Here is a 14268-nt window from a genome sequence, read left to right on the forward strand (position 1 = left end):
AACCATTTTCAGGGGGTTGGACAAGTTGGTTTTGCATTTTGTATGAATTGAGCAAGTATTTTGTTGCCGGTTTTATGCATTTGAAGGCATTTTTAATAGAGGAGGATTGAATGGCCTGATTTTTGTGTTGGAAAAGTTTTGAAATTTTTTTTTTAATCTTTTTGTAGTGTTGGTTTGATCATTTTAATTCGTTTGCATTAGTGTAGAAAAATCTTTTTGTTCTTGGCAAGTTGCTGATCTGAACAGGGCTGCACTTAGAAAATGGGATCTTAGGGCCACTTCCCACCATTGGAAACCTCTAGTATTTTGGGATTTGGAACTAGGATCCATGTAAATTATGTATCAAGAAGGAGGGCCCTTGAAAGTATCAGCAAGCATTTTTAAGGTGATGCCCTAGGCAAGCCAAATGCAACTTGGCTAGGAATCACAGTTGGAAAATGAGTTATGGAGAGGATTGAGTGTACAAATACCTTAATTTGGCTGCACAACAAGTAATGAGAAGGTCTAACCTTGCTCCAATCCAAAGGAGAGGTTTTGGAAAGGTGTCTAAGGTGGTTTTCCATCACAACAGCGATAAAGCACTTGAAATCCTCATTTTTGGCCTAAAATTGTACTTTCATTGTACAGAAATTTTGGAGGCTAGAAAATTACAGAATCTTGAAGTACTCTAAAAAGGGTATCCAAAAATATAATTTTTTTGTAGGGTTGTTAAGAATTTTTTCAAGAAATCTTGTTTCCAGCTATTTAGGAGGGCTAATTCCTAGTAGCCTTTTTGGAGCAATTTGGTGTATCTTCCCTAGTAGATTGAATGCACCTATGAAATCAGCATTTTTTAGGGTCATGGATGTTAGAAGGAGTCTAAAAAAAACCTAGATGAAGAACTGGTACCCTTGGAGCTATAGATGGACTTGAGGGTTAATAGCGGACTAGAGCCGGCTAGTAAGAAATTTGATGTTACTTTGTTGGTGTACCCCCAACTGAAGGATTATGATCTCTTGAGCAAGGTCCTAGTAATTATAGGGTGTGAAGAAGCCCTAGTGGGTCTAGTGAATGACCTAAGGTAGCCCTGAGAGAGAGCTTGGGGTTTGGAAGCAAGGTTGGGGTGTTACATCAGTGTGGTATCAGAGCTAGTTAAAGATTTGGGAAAGGTAGTTAATGTTGGAAGCCGCTGAAGAATCAGTAGGAGAATCCATGATGGTGAAAAATGTGGAGTTAGCTAAAGAAGTTGATGAGCAAAGGAAAAGAAATCAGCTTCTTGAAGAAGCACTAGAAGAGGTGAAGCAAAAACTAGATGCAGTTGTAGAGGCAGCCAAGAAAAGAGATGAAGAAGAAGATGGGAATGGTAAAAAGGTAGCAGAGGAAGATATTGTACCTGAACCTGATCCTATCTTGCAAGAAGAGCCCTTCTTGAAGGCAATCAAAGCCTTAGGAGGTAAAGCTTTGGAAGGAGTGCCACTTTTCAGTGGTAAGATGGATATTGATGCAGTTATGGATTGGTTAGAGGGTATGGAGAACCACTTTGAGTGTGAGGGTATCTCAGAGGCACAGAAGGTTAAGGTTGCTAAGTCAAGGCTTAGAGGCTCAGCCTTAACATGGTGGAAGTATGTACAAGATGAAAGAGTCAGCATGGGCAAGAATCCAATTGCAAATTGGAGTGCTATGGAAAACAAAATCAAGGAGAACTTCCTACCTGAAGACTTTGAGATCCAACTCCATAAAAAGAGGCAAGGACTGAAGCAAAAAGATCTTTATGTGACCTCCTACACTGAAGAATTTCAGAGGTTGTGTTTGAGATCCAAGAAGCAAGAAGAGGAGTCACTCAAGGTGGCAAGGTATCTTGGTGGCTTGAAGTGGAACATTCAAGAGGAGCTTAGCTTATGGGCCCCTACCACTATCCAAAGATGTCATCAGCTAGCTTTGAAGGTAGAAGAAAAGAACAAGAGGAAAGGAGATTCTAACTTCAAAGATAGAGGCAAAGGCAGAAATCAGAAAAATCAAAGAGGAGGTTACCAAGGCAAAGGTAGTGATCAAAAGAGCCAAAGTGAAAGCAAACCCATGGAGCAAACTATTGACCACTCCTCAAGAGGTGGTTATAATAGAGGGAGAGGCAATCAAGGAGGATCAAGTAGGGGTAGAGGAGGTAGGAGCAGCTCTTACTTTGCAACAATGAAGTGTTACAATTGTGGTCAACTAGGCCATCCTGCCTATAGGTGCCCGGACAAACCCTCTTCCTCAAGCCAAGATAAAAGGCTAGCATATGCACAAGAAGATAATAGAAGTTGCAAGGATGTTGACATAGACCATATTGAGTCTGAAAAAGGTGAGAACCTCATGTTTAGGAGGGTGCTGATCAAGCAACCAGCTTCTAATGAGCCTAGACATAGAAGGGCATTGTTTAGGATCAAGTGCAAGATCCTAGGAAAAGTATGCAAGGTGGTGGTTGATTCTAGATCAACTGATAATGTAATATCAGAGGAGGCTGTTACAAAGCTCAAACTGAAGAAGATACCTCATGACAACCCTTACAAAGTCACATGGCTTAACAAAGGGCAAAGCATCCTAGTGAATGAACAAGCATGGGTGGACTTCTCAATTGCAGGATATAAAGACCGCTTATTATGTGATATTTTGCCAATGGATGCTTGTCATCTTTTGCTAGGGAGACCTTGGCAATTTGATAGGGAAGTGGTCTATGATGGCAAGGAAAATACCATAACATTTAAGAAAGGAAGCAAGACCTTCAAAATTCAGTCATTGTTAGAAGGGGATGAACCACAGTCCAAGGTGCCTAATGTGCTGCTATGTGGAGAGAAAGAGTTTATTAGAGACCTCAAGCATGAGGAGAGCCAAGGATTTGTAGTCATACTAAAGGCTGCAAGTGAAGAAAAGCCAGTCCAAGAACCTTTACCAGTAGAGGTACAAGAGTTGCTTGTAAAGTATAAGGAGATTGTTAGTGATGGTACACCAGCTACCCTACCACCAAGAAGAGTTATCAGCCATCAAATTGACTTTGTTCCAGGTGCCTCACTACCTAATAAGGCAGCCTACAAGTTGACCCCAGATTAGAACCTTGAAGTGGCAAGACAAGTCCAAGAGTTGATGGACCAAGGTTTGATCCAAAAGAGCATAAGCCCTTGTGCAGTCTCGGTGGTTTTGGCATCCAAGAAGGGAGGAAAATGGAGGTTGTGTACTGACTCAAGGGCCATTAACTGCATTACAATCAGGTATAGGTTTCCTATTCCAAGAATTGAAGACCTTATGGATTGTCTAGGAGGTGCTATGTATTTCACTAAGCTGGACTTGAAAAGTGGGTATCACCAAATTAGAATAAAGGAGGGAGATGAATGATAGACAACATTTAATACTACTGATGATCTTTATGAATGGCTTGTGATGCCATTTGGTCTTTCCAATGCCCCTAGCACCTTCATGAGGCTCATGAATGAAGTGCTCAAAGACTTCACAGGCAGATTTGTGGTGGTGTATTTGGATGATATCCTCATCTACAGCAAGACCAAAGAGGAACATGTCAAGCATGTAGAAGCGGTTTTGAAGAGGCTTCATGAGGAGAAGCTATCTATCAACCTTGAGAAGTGTGACTTCTTCAAACAAGAGTTGGTGTATCTAGGCTTTGTGGTGTCTAAAGGAACTTTGAAGATGGACAAGGAGAAAGTTACTGCTATCCTAAGTTGGCCTACACCTACCACATCTAGTGAGGCAAGAAGTTTCCACGGTTTGTCTCAATTTTATAGGAAGTTCTTTAGGAACTTTAGTGGTATTTGTGCACCATTTCTCGATACCATAAAGGGGGGAGTCAAGTCCAAGTTTAGGTGGACTTTAGAGGCTGAAAAGTCATTTGATATGTTAAAAAAACAAGTAGCTACTCAACCCATCCTAAAATTGCCTAGCTTTGAAAAGTTGTTCACCTTAGAATGTGATGCAAGTGGCCTAGCAGTGGGTGGGGTGTTGAGTCAAGAAGGTAGACCAGTAGCCTTCTATAGTGAAAAGCTAAATGAGGCCAAGAAGAAATACTCATCCTATGATCTAGAATTGTATGCCTTAGTCTAGTGTCTTAGGAAGTGGAGACACTATTTGTTGCCAAAAGAATTTTTTGTGTTTACAGATAATCAAGCTCTTAGCTACATCAACACATAGGAGAAGTTGAGCAACAGGCACTTGAAGTGGATGGAATATTTGCAGCCCTTCACCTTTACAATCAAGCATAAGAAAGGACAAATGAACAAGGTTGCTGATGCATTAAGTAGAAGGGTTTTAACAGTCCAAGAGATTCAGCTCCATAGCATTGGAGTGGAGAGTTTTCAGAATCTTTACAAGAATGATGAGGACTTTGCTGAAGCCTATAAGGTATGCATGGATTTTGGAAACCACTTTCATAGCAGATTTTCAGAATACACTTTGCAAAATGGGTTGCTATTTAAGGGTAACCAGTTGTGTGTACCAAGAGGTTCCATGAGAGAGAACCTAATACAAGAGAAGCATAATGGAAGCTTGATGGGCATTTTGGTATCAGCAAGACAATAGAACTAGTGCAAAGGTTCTATTATTGACCTAAATTGGTCAAAGATGTAACCAAGTATGTGGAGCAATGTATGGTGTTTATGAAGGCAAAAGGAGGAATGAGCAATGCAGGTATTTACCAGCCCTTACCAATTCCTAGCAGACCATGGGATTGTGTAAGTATGGATTTCATTGTTGGTTTGCCTAAAACTAAGCAAGGGTATGATAGCATTTATGTTGTTGTTGATAGATTCAGTAGAATGGGACATTTCATTCCATGTAAGACAACTAATGATGCAAGTCATATAGCTCATTTGTTTTTCAAAGAGGTTGTAAGGATTCATGGACTTCCATTAAGCATTGTGTTGGATCGAGCTGTGAAATTCATGAGTCACTTTTGGAAGACTTTATGGAAGAAGCTTGGCACTAACATGTCTTTTGGTTCAGCTTACCATCCTCAAACTGATGGTCAAACTAAGGTGGTTAATAGAACTTTAGGTAACCTTCTTAGGTGCCTAACTAAGGAGTATGGTCAGACTTGGGATGTTATCATCTCACAAGAAGAATATGCCTACAATGATAGCAAGAATAGGACTACCGGAAAGAGTCCTTTTGAAATTGTTTATGGCATGCACCCAAGAGGTGTGTGTGAACTAAGGTGTCTTGGAAACATGGATCAGATTAGTGGTCAAGCTGAAGACTTTGTACAAACCATGAAGGAGATTCAGGAGCAAGTCAAGAAGACTATTCAAGACAACACTCTAAAACTCAAAGCCAAGGTGGATGAAAAGAAGAAGGATGTTCAGTTTGCTGTTGGGGACTATGTGATGGTCCATTTGAACAAAGAAAGGCTTCAAAAAGGCATTCCTACTAAGTTACAGATGAAGAGGGTAGGGCCTTGCAAAATATTGGCTAAATATGGAGCAAATGCCTATAAGGTAGATTTACCTTCCGATTTGGGCATATCCCCTATTTTTAATGTGCAAGACTTGGTGGCATACAAAGGTGACCCATCTCAGCTCAGTCCCGATGTTCATGAAGATCTTGAACTTGCTTCAACACCTACAAACAACAATTTGGAGGTAGAAAAGGTGTTAGATTCAAGGGTAAAGAAGACTACAAGGCACAAGGTTTACATGGAACACGTCATCAAATAGAAGGAGAAACCAATTTCAGAGGCTACATGGGTTTCTGAGACAGAGTTCAAGAAGGTTGGCATACCTCTAGATTTGTTGCAAACTGATCCACCTTGAGTTCTTTGTTGGAGGGGGGAGTATGGTGCAGGAGCACCTAGGTAGGCTAAGTGTGAAACCTAGGTATTTCTTTATTTTTGGCTTGTAGTGATGCTAGCCACATCACTATTCTAATAATAGGTCCTATGTGGTCCTTAGGTGTGTTTAGGAGACTTGGCAAGACCCAAAGTGACCAAGTTGCTAGAAGTTGCCGACTATTGTCAACTAGGTGACTTAGGTCCGGAAAAGGCTAAAATGGTCTAGAAAGGTTCCAATGGATTTGAATTGTTTATTTGAAGTCATTTTATGCATATTATATGTCTACTTTGTTTTTGTACCAAATTTGGAGGTCTAACTCCATGTAGAACAAAAGTTGCTGAAATGTTATCATGTTGTCATGACAACATTTTCTTGCAAAAAGCAACTTTTTGGCATTTGTGTGTTTAGAACGTCCTAACTATTTAGAACAGTTATGGAACTGATGGAGAAACCTTTAAAAATGTGAGGACAACCATTTTCAGGGGGTTGGACAAGTTGGTTTTGCATTTTGTACGAATTGAGCAAGTATTTTGTTGCCGATTTTATGCATTTGAAGGCATTTTTAATAGAGGAGGATTGAATGGCCTGATTTTTGTGTTGGAAAAGTTTTGAAATTTTTTTAAAAATCTTTTTGTAGTGTTGGTTTGATCATTTTAATTCGTTTGCATTAGTGTAGAAAAATCTTTTTGTTCTTGGCAAGTTGCTGATCTGAATAGGGCTGCACTTAGAAAAGGGGATCTTAGGGCCACTTCCCACCATTGGAAACCTCTGGTATTTTGGGATTTGGAACTAGGATCCATGTAAATTATGTATCAAGAAGGAGGGCCCTTGAAAGCATCAGCAAGCATTTTTAAGGTGATGCCCTAGGCAAGCCAAATGCAACTTGGCTAGGAATCACAGTTGGAAAATGAGTTATGGAGAGGATTGAGTGTACAAATACCTTAATCTGGCTGCACAACGAGTAATGAGAAGTTCTAAACTTTCTCCAATCCAAAGGAGAGGTCTTGGAAAGGTGTCTAAGGTGGTTTTCCATCACAACAACGATAAAGCACTTGAAATCCTCATTTTTGGCCTAAAATTGTACTTTCATTGTATGGAAATTTTGGAGGCTAGAAAATTACAAAATCTTGAAGTACTCTAAAAAGGGTATCCAAAAATATAATTTTTTTGTAGGGTTGTTAAGAAGTTTTTCAAGAAATCTTGTTTCCAGCTATTTAGGAGGGCTAATTCCTAGTAGCCTTTTTGGAGCAATTTGGTGTATCTTCCCTAGTAGATTGAATGCGCCTATGAAATCAGCATTGTTTAGGGTCATGGATGTTAGAAGGAGTCTAAAAAAAACCTAGATGAAGAACTGGTACCCTTGGAGCTATAGATGGACTTGAGGGTTAATAGCGAACTGGAGCCGGCCAGTAAGAAATTTGATGTTACTTTGTTGGTGTACCCCCAACTGAAGGATTAGGATCTCTTGAGCAAGGTCCTAGTAATTATAGGGTGTGAAGAAGCCCTAGTGGGTCTAGTGAATGACCTAAGGTAGCCCTGAGAGAGAGCTTGGGGTTTGGAAGCAAGGTTGGGGTGTTACATCAGTAATGCACAATAGTGCATTTACCATTGATAACCTCAAGAGGCATGACTTCCAAATGTGTGCTATGCTATCAGGAAGAAGAGTCTATCCCACACCTCTATATTCATTGTTCTCACTCTGCCAAAGTTTAGCAAAGTATTTTTCAAAAAAAAAAAAGGATAATCATGAGTTTTCAACCATTTGATCTCCCAATTTATTCTTGGGCGGTAGTGTCCTCTCCATTCCCCCTATTAACAATGGTCTACAAGGCTACCCCCCCATATGTATGTTGGGACTTATGGAAAGAATGAAATAACCACATATTTGGAGATACAAGTTCCCCCTCAAATGTGGTCATTCATAAATGTATGGGAGGAATAAGCGAGGGGGGCTTGATATGGAAGTGAAAATGTCATCCCCACCCCCGACCTATATTGAGTGGGCTAGGGTGATACTGTGAGGCCTTAATCAAATTTTTGAGAAAATGAACAATAAAAAGATAAGTTAGAGGTTGCAAGCTAAATGGAAGCTACACTTTCACCCCCCCTGCCCCCCACTAGTTGAAGTTGGATTTTGATGGATCTAAGTGGGAGGAAGGAGTAGCTATGGGAGGAATAATACCAAATTATCTAGGTGTTGGTATCAGGGGATACTCTAGGAAATGTGGAAGTGTCTCAAGAAATGGGATTTATGAATTTGGGTTTGTGTGGGGGGTCAAGTTAGCCAAGAGCATGGGAATACAAAATTTGATTATGGAGGGAGACTCTATGAGAGTCATTAAAGCTACTAAGGGAGAGAATAAGATGACCTGGAATGCCACATCAATCATTGAGGAAACCTAGTGTATCCTTAATAGTCTTAATGACATCAAAGTACAACATACATACATACATACATATATAGATATATATATACATATATATATACATATATATATATACATATATATATAAATATATATATACATATATATATATATACATATATATATATATACATATATATATACATATATATATATATATATATGTATATATATATGTATATATATATATGTATATATATATATATATATATACATATATATATATATATATGTATATATATATGTATATATATATATATAGATATATATATATGGAAGGGAACTAGGTGGCAGAAAATCTAGCAAGTTACAAACATGGAATTATTAATGGTCAAGATTGGTGGGACAAGAAAGATCTATTGGTAGTGATCAAATAACTTGTTCATAAGGAGTCATTTAAATAGTGATCTATAGTTTGGCATATGACAAGGGTTGTCCTTCCATGATGGGTTTAGTTAAGATTATTAACTATCCTACTATTGTCTTTGGGTGTGCTATGATGGCAATGATTTTAGAAGATGCCTTTATTTATGGCACTACTTCTAGCGAAGATATGGTAATCATTATGCATAATGGGCATGATGGTTTGAATTTTCACTAAGATTAAAAGTTTTGGTATCTTGTGAAAAATCATGAAGAAATTGTGTTCCCACTACTTAGGGTTTCTTAAAAATTTATCACTCCTCAAGAAAAACCCTAGAATCTTAATTATACCCTATAGTTTTCAAGATAGTTCATAAGTTTCTATGTAGCTAATAAAAGGGATAAATTAAAAACTTTGGTTATATGCCTAAAATTTCCTTATGCCTAAGACTTTGCTTTATTTCATATGTTATGAGGTCATGGTCTTAAGTATTTTAAGTTATGATGTTGCAAAATACTATTTATCACTTGATCTCCCCATTATGGTTTTTAACCATTTTAAGGGCCACAAAGTTGCTAAGAAATCATGTTGAAGGTTATTTCTTCATTATGGGTTGTATGGGTAGTATATGATTTTTGGTTGCAAACTGGAGATAAGCATGAGTTTGCAAGGTCACGGCTTGTTTTACATTTAGTAGGTATTTTTAAAGTTGTGAAGGCATGAATTGCAACCATGGTGATCTAGATTGACAGTATTACTAGATCTCCTATAGTTAAATATAGCATGAGGTTAAAGTTGCAAAGTAGAGATAGCCGATCATTGTAGCATCATAGGGTTAAACCATGATTTTAGTGTTTTAAGTTGTGAAGTCATGAAAAGGGTAATGGTTAGATCTAAAGCACTATTTGCGGTGTCACAAGAATAGAATATGTGATGTTTTGACCATCTTGAAGTGGTGAAAGGGTTCAAGATGAAGTCTTCATAGCATTTTAGGTGTTGAAAGTGTTAAGCCATAAACCATGGAGAAGTGGTGAAAACACTAAAAGATAGGATTTGATGCTTTGCAAGGCTAAAAGGTATGTTAAAGAAATAAAATGCAAAGTGGAGATATTAATTTTTGTGTCATCACAAATATTAAGCCTACATTTTTTTTTTAAAGTAATAATGTTGCGATGTAGGGCTACATGACCATTTTTTTGGGTCATTGCAGTTAGTACAATGGAAAGATGAATTGTTGCAAAGCTGTGAGATGGTCAAGTAATATAGTTCACCACTTCATAGGGTTTTGACAAGAAGTTTGATTTTGTGTTGTGATGGAGTGATGATCTTTGATTACCAATTAGTACTACATCTCTATAGTCTTGAACAATAAGCACTTGACTATTGTGATGATGCAAAGAAGTTCAAGTAAATCTTTCATTACTTCATTGGTTCACATGATAAATAAGAAATAAGTTTGCGAAGAAGAGATTAACATGTAACATGACATCCTGAGCTTAGTTTGGTAGTTAGAAGATCAAGTGGTAAAGTTAAGAAATGGTCAAGATAAGAATTTTTGCATAGTCACAATTAGAATCAAAGAAAGACATGAAGCTGCTAAGAAGTAGAGAAAATAAGTTGATTGATACTTTGTAGATCTCATTTTTATTTAGAAAAAAAAAAGTTAAAAGCAAATGCCTGAGTTGGAAAAGGATGATGAGCTTGAAGTATGAATAGTATCAAATTTTAAAGTGGGGCAACTTTCGAAGTACTGAGAAGATTTTGAGCATGTCATTTTAATCCTAGTAATGCCACACTTTGAATTGTATAAAAATGATACAATATAGAAAGAGCCAAGATTTCATTACCAATTGCAAAGTGTTTAGAGTTTTAGAGTGAAATTGAAGTTACAGAGAAAATTTTAGAGTCCAAAATTCAGTAATACTACATGATAATTTGAAATAATGGCATAGTGAGAGGGAGAGCTAATTGCATGGGCCCAAATTGAAGAACCATCATCAACTTCCATGAAAGAAAAAATCCTTAGCCCTTTTTTTGAAAAATGGTTTCATTTCTTACCAGGTTCATCGAACGTCCAATCTACAAATGACCATGCTTTCATAGACCCATATAGTTTATGTAGAGATGTAGAGGCACTAGAGATAAATGAGAGTGAATTATTATAGTATTTCTATATGAATAGGTTAGATAAGGTCCTTATTTCCAACCCTTGGAATAGCAATATGGGTAAATTGATCATGCTTGAGGTCTTTATTGGTGTTGATTTGATGAAGGCATTGACTAAGGCCTACAATCCTATTAGTAAATCTTTCCATAGGAAGGACAAAAGTACACTTTTCTAATTGGATAAGGAGTCTTTTATCTTTTACTCTAAACTTTTCATTTACAAATTGTTTAAAATATAAGAGTAACTAAGAGGGGAGGGGTGAATCAGTTACCCCAAAAATAAATCCCAGATCCCTTAGATGTCAGCATAAGAAATAAACACTACTGGTAAATATTTTTGCTTGATATACACATAGCCATTCAGTTTACACTAGCAAATGGTGTAACTTGGTAAGCACTGAAATAACAACTATAACTCAAAAAATGCTTAAAATGAAAATTTTACGATATGTTCTTTGATTAACCTTAATTAACTTAGTTTCATACACATGAAAGAAATAGCATGAACACAAGTGATACCAAGATTTAAGATGGAAACCCAATTTGGGAAAAACTACCAATTGTAGCTAGTTATCAATTTTCACTCTTTTGAAGTGAACATTATTAGGAGCCAACCTTATTAAAGGTTAAAAAAAACACTATTAGGTGTGACCCTATTACAAGATTTAATCACCCTGTTATGAGTGGCCTTTCTAGAGGTCTTGAAATATGTCAATCTAGAAATACCACCTTGTTAGAGAATTTACAAATAGTTGTTAAGACAACTTTGTTAAGAGATTTAGATAATTGCTACAATAGTTAGAAAGTAGCAATGGGATGACTTGATTTCTAATACAACTGAATTACTAATTACATATCTCAATTATTTATTGAATACTTGATCCTTCTTTATTGAATGCATCTTTGCAGCTCCTCCCAAATATTCCTCTTATCCTTCAAATTCATTTCCTCTTAGCATCTCCCATTCTTCCATACAATTGGTCACATTCAATCCTCAACTTGACCTTATATCATATCCATTGTCAAGTTGTCTTGAATACAAATTAGCATAATCAATACTCATCTCCTTAGTTGGCTAGAACCAACAATCAAATCCATTAAACTCAATATGCCAAATCAAGAAAATTCTTCATTAACCAACTCTGCATGGTAGACACTATCATAGAAATAATTTTCCTATGTTAACCAAGTGAACTTGGTTAACACCACATCTTCACAAAGTTCCTTTGGTAATTGAGTAAGCTTGGTTAACACTAGTTCCATCCAACTTTCCTTTGTTACTCGAGTGAGCTTGGTTAACACTCAACTTCTACAAACTTTTCTTGGATACTAGAGTGAAATCAGTAGTCGCTACCTTCTAAACTTGGAAAACACTAGAATCCTTGGCAGACACATGAAAATTTCTTCATTTCCTACGTGAGCTTGGCATACATTATCTGGTAACTATATGACATTTTTTATAACATCAAAGACAATACACAATTAACCAATTGTCCATGAGAACTCCCTCTATCAATGTGAAGACTCTTTGTCTTAATTTTCTCCCTTTGTTAGAAAACTCTATCTTGAACATCTTCTTCTAATAGAAAATTCTCTTTCTTTGATATCATACCAATTTCATTCTCCCTCTTTGACATATCTGACATATATAAAATAATATGACATCAAACTTTTCTTCTTTGACATATTCAAGTAAAATTTATATGATATTAACATCAAACTCTCCCTCTTTGACATCTTATGCCAAAGAAAATATTTAGTGAATGTCAATGTACCTCATGTTTTGATTCATATGAAAATTTTCCTTTTCAATACTACATTAATTTGACTGATCTTCAACATGCATTGGTTGATGCATCACTAAACTTCATTTAGTGAGATTTAAATAGGGGAATAACCCCTAACTTACCTATTAGATACAAAAATGCATCCTTAGTTAATGGCTTAGTTAATATGTCTAAAATTTATTCTCAAGTATTCACATATTCTAATCTCACCTCTTTATCTTGTACCAATTATCTTAGAAAATGATATTTTATACCAATATCCTTGGTCTTGGTATGCATCATAGGATTCTTTGATATATTACTTGCACTAGTATTATCACAAAATATAACCATGAGATACTTCATCTCTACCTTCATGCTTTCCAACAATTTCTTGAACCAAACAACATTGGAATAATTAACTACTACAACAACCTACTTTTCTTTTATTGTAGACTGAGAAATACAATATTGCTTCTCACTTGTCCAAGACACTAGTATTTTAACAAGAAAGAATGCTCCACCATTGGTACTCTTCCTATCATCAAAAATTTCTGCTTAATTGGCATCTGTAAAGGCTTTCAAATCCATATTGCCTCATTCTTGTACCATACTCCATAGTCTTCAGTAATCTTTAGATACCTCATGATTCTTTTGATTGTTATTTTCTTTGGGATTTGTTGAGAATCTTTCCACCATACCAATTGCCAGTGAATCTTTCCACCATACCAACTACCAATGCAATATCGGACCTTATATGCACTACATGTTGCAATTTACCAATCATTGATCTATATGTGGTCCAATATACCTCTTTAGAATCATCATTCTTGGAAATATTATGTCCAATAGACATAGGTGTTCCAACTGGTCTTGAATCTTCCATTCCAAATTTCTTTAGGATCTCCATGATATACTTGGATTGATTAATGTAGATACCATCTTTCTTCTATTGAATCTGCAATTGAATAAGAATTTTATCTCTCCCAACATGGACATATTAAATTCTTTACTCATCTCTTCTGAAAATGATTTGCATAAGTCATCATTTCCTGTGAACAATGTGTTATCCACAAAAAATTTTGCTAATGCAATCTTCTTGTTTGGTCCCTCTTTGATATATAGTCTGTTGTTATCATCTTGTCCTTTGAAAATAAATCTTCATCAAATAGTTATGAATTCTTTCATATCAAGCTTTGGGAGCTTGCTTGAGACCATGCAATGCTTTGGGTAGTTTACAAACCATATCCTTTTTGCTAGGATCTACAAAAACTTCTAGTTTTTCTATGTAAACTTCCTCTTCAAGAATTCCATTCAAAAATGCAAATTTCATATCCATTTGATAAACTTTAAATCCTTTCTATATAACATAAGCATGTAAGTTCCTAACACCTTCTAATCTTACAACAGGGGGAAAAGTTTGACCCTAATCAATACCTTCTTCTTGAGAATAACCTTTGCATAGTAACCTTTCTTTGTTTCTAGAAACTTCTCCATCTTTATTTAGCTTATTTCTAAATAACCACTTAGAACCAATTAAATTCTTATCCTTGGGTCTAGGAATAAGAGTCTAGGTCTTATTCCTTTCTATCTACTCTATCTCTTCATTCATTGGTTCAATCTAACTTTCATTATCCAAAGCATATTTAAATGATCTAGGTTCAAATTCAGTAAGAAAACATGTACCTTTCAATTTGTTTATTGTCATTTTTCCTTCTAACTTGACTTCAATGATTTGATTTGGTGCATGGTGCCAT

This window comes from Cupressus sempervirens, chromosome 6 (genome assembly GCF_028749045.1).
Source record: "Cupressus sempervirens isolate cs-2001-9-10 chromosome 6, ASM2874904v1, whole genome shotgun sequence".
In the NCBI taxonomy this organism is placed as follows: Eukaryota; Viridiplantae; Streptophyta; class Pinopsida; order Cupressales; family Cupressaceae; genus Cupressus; species Cupressus sempervirens.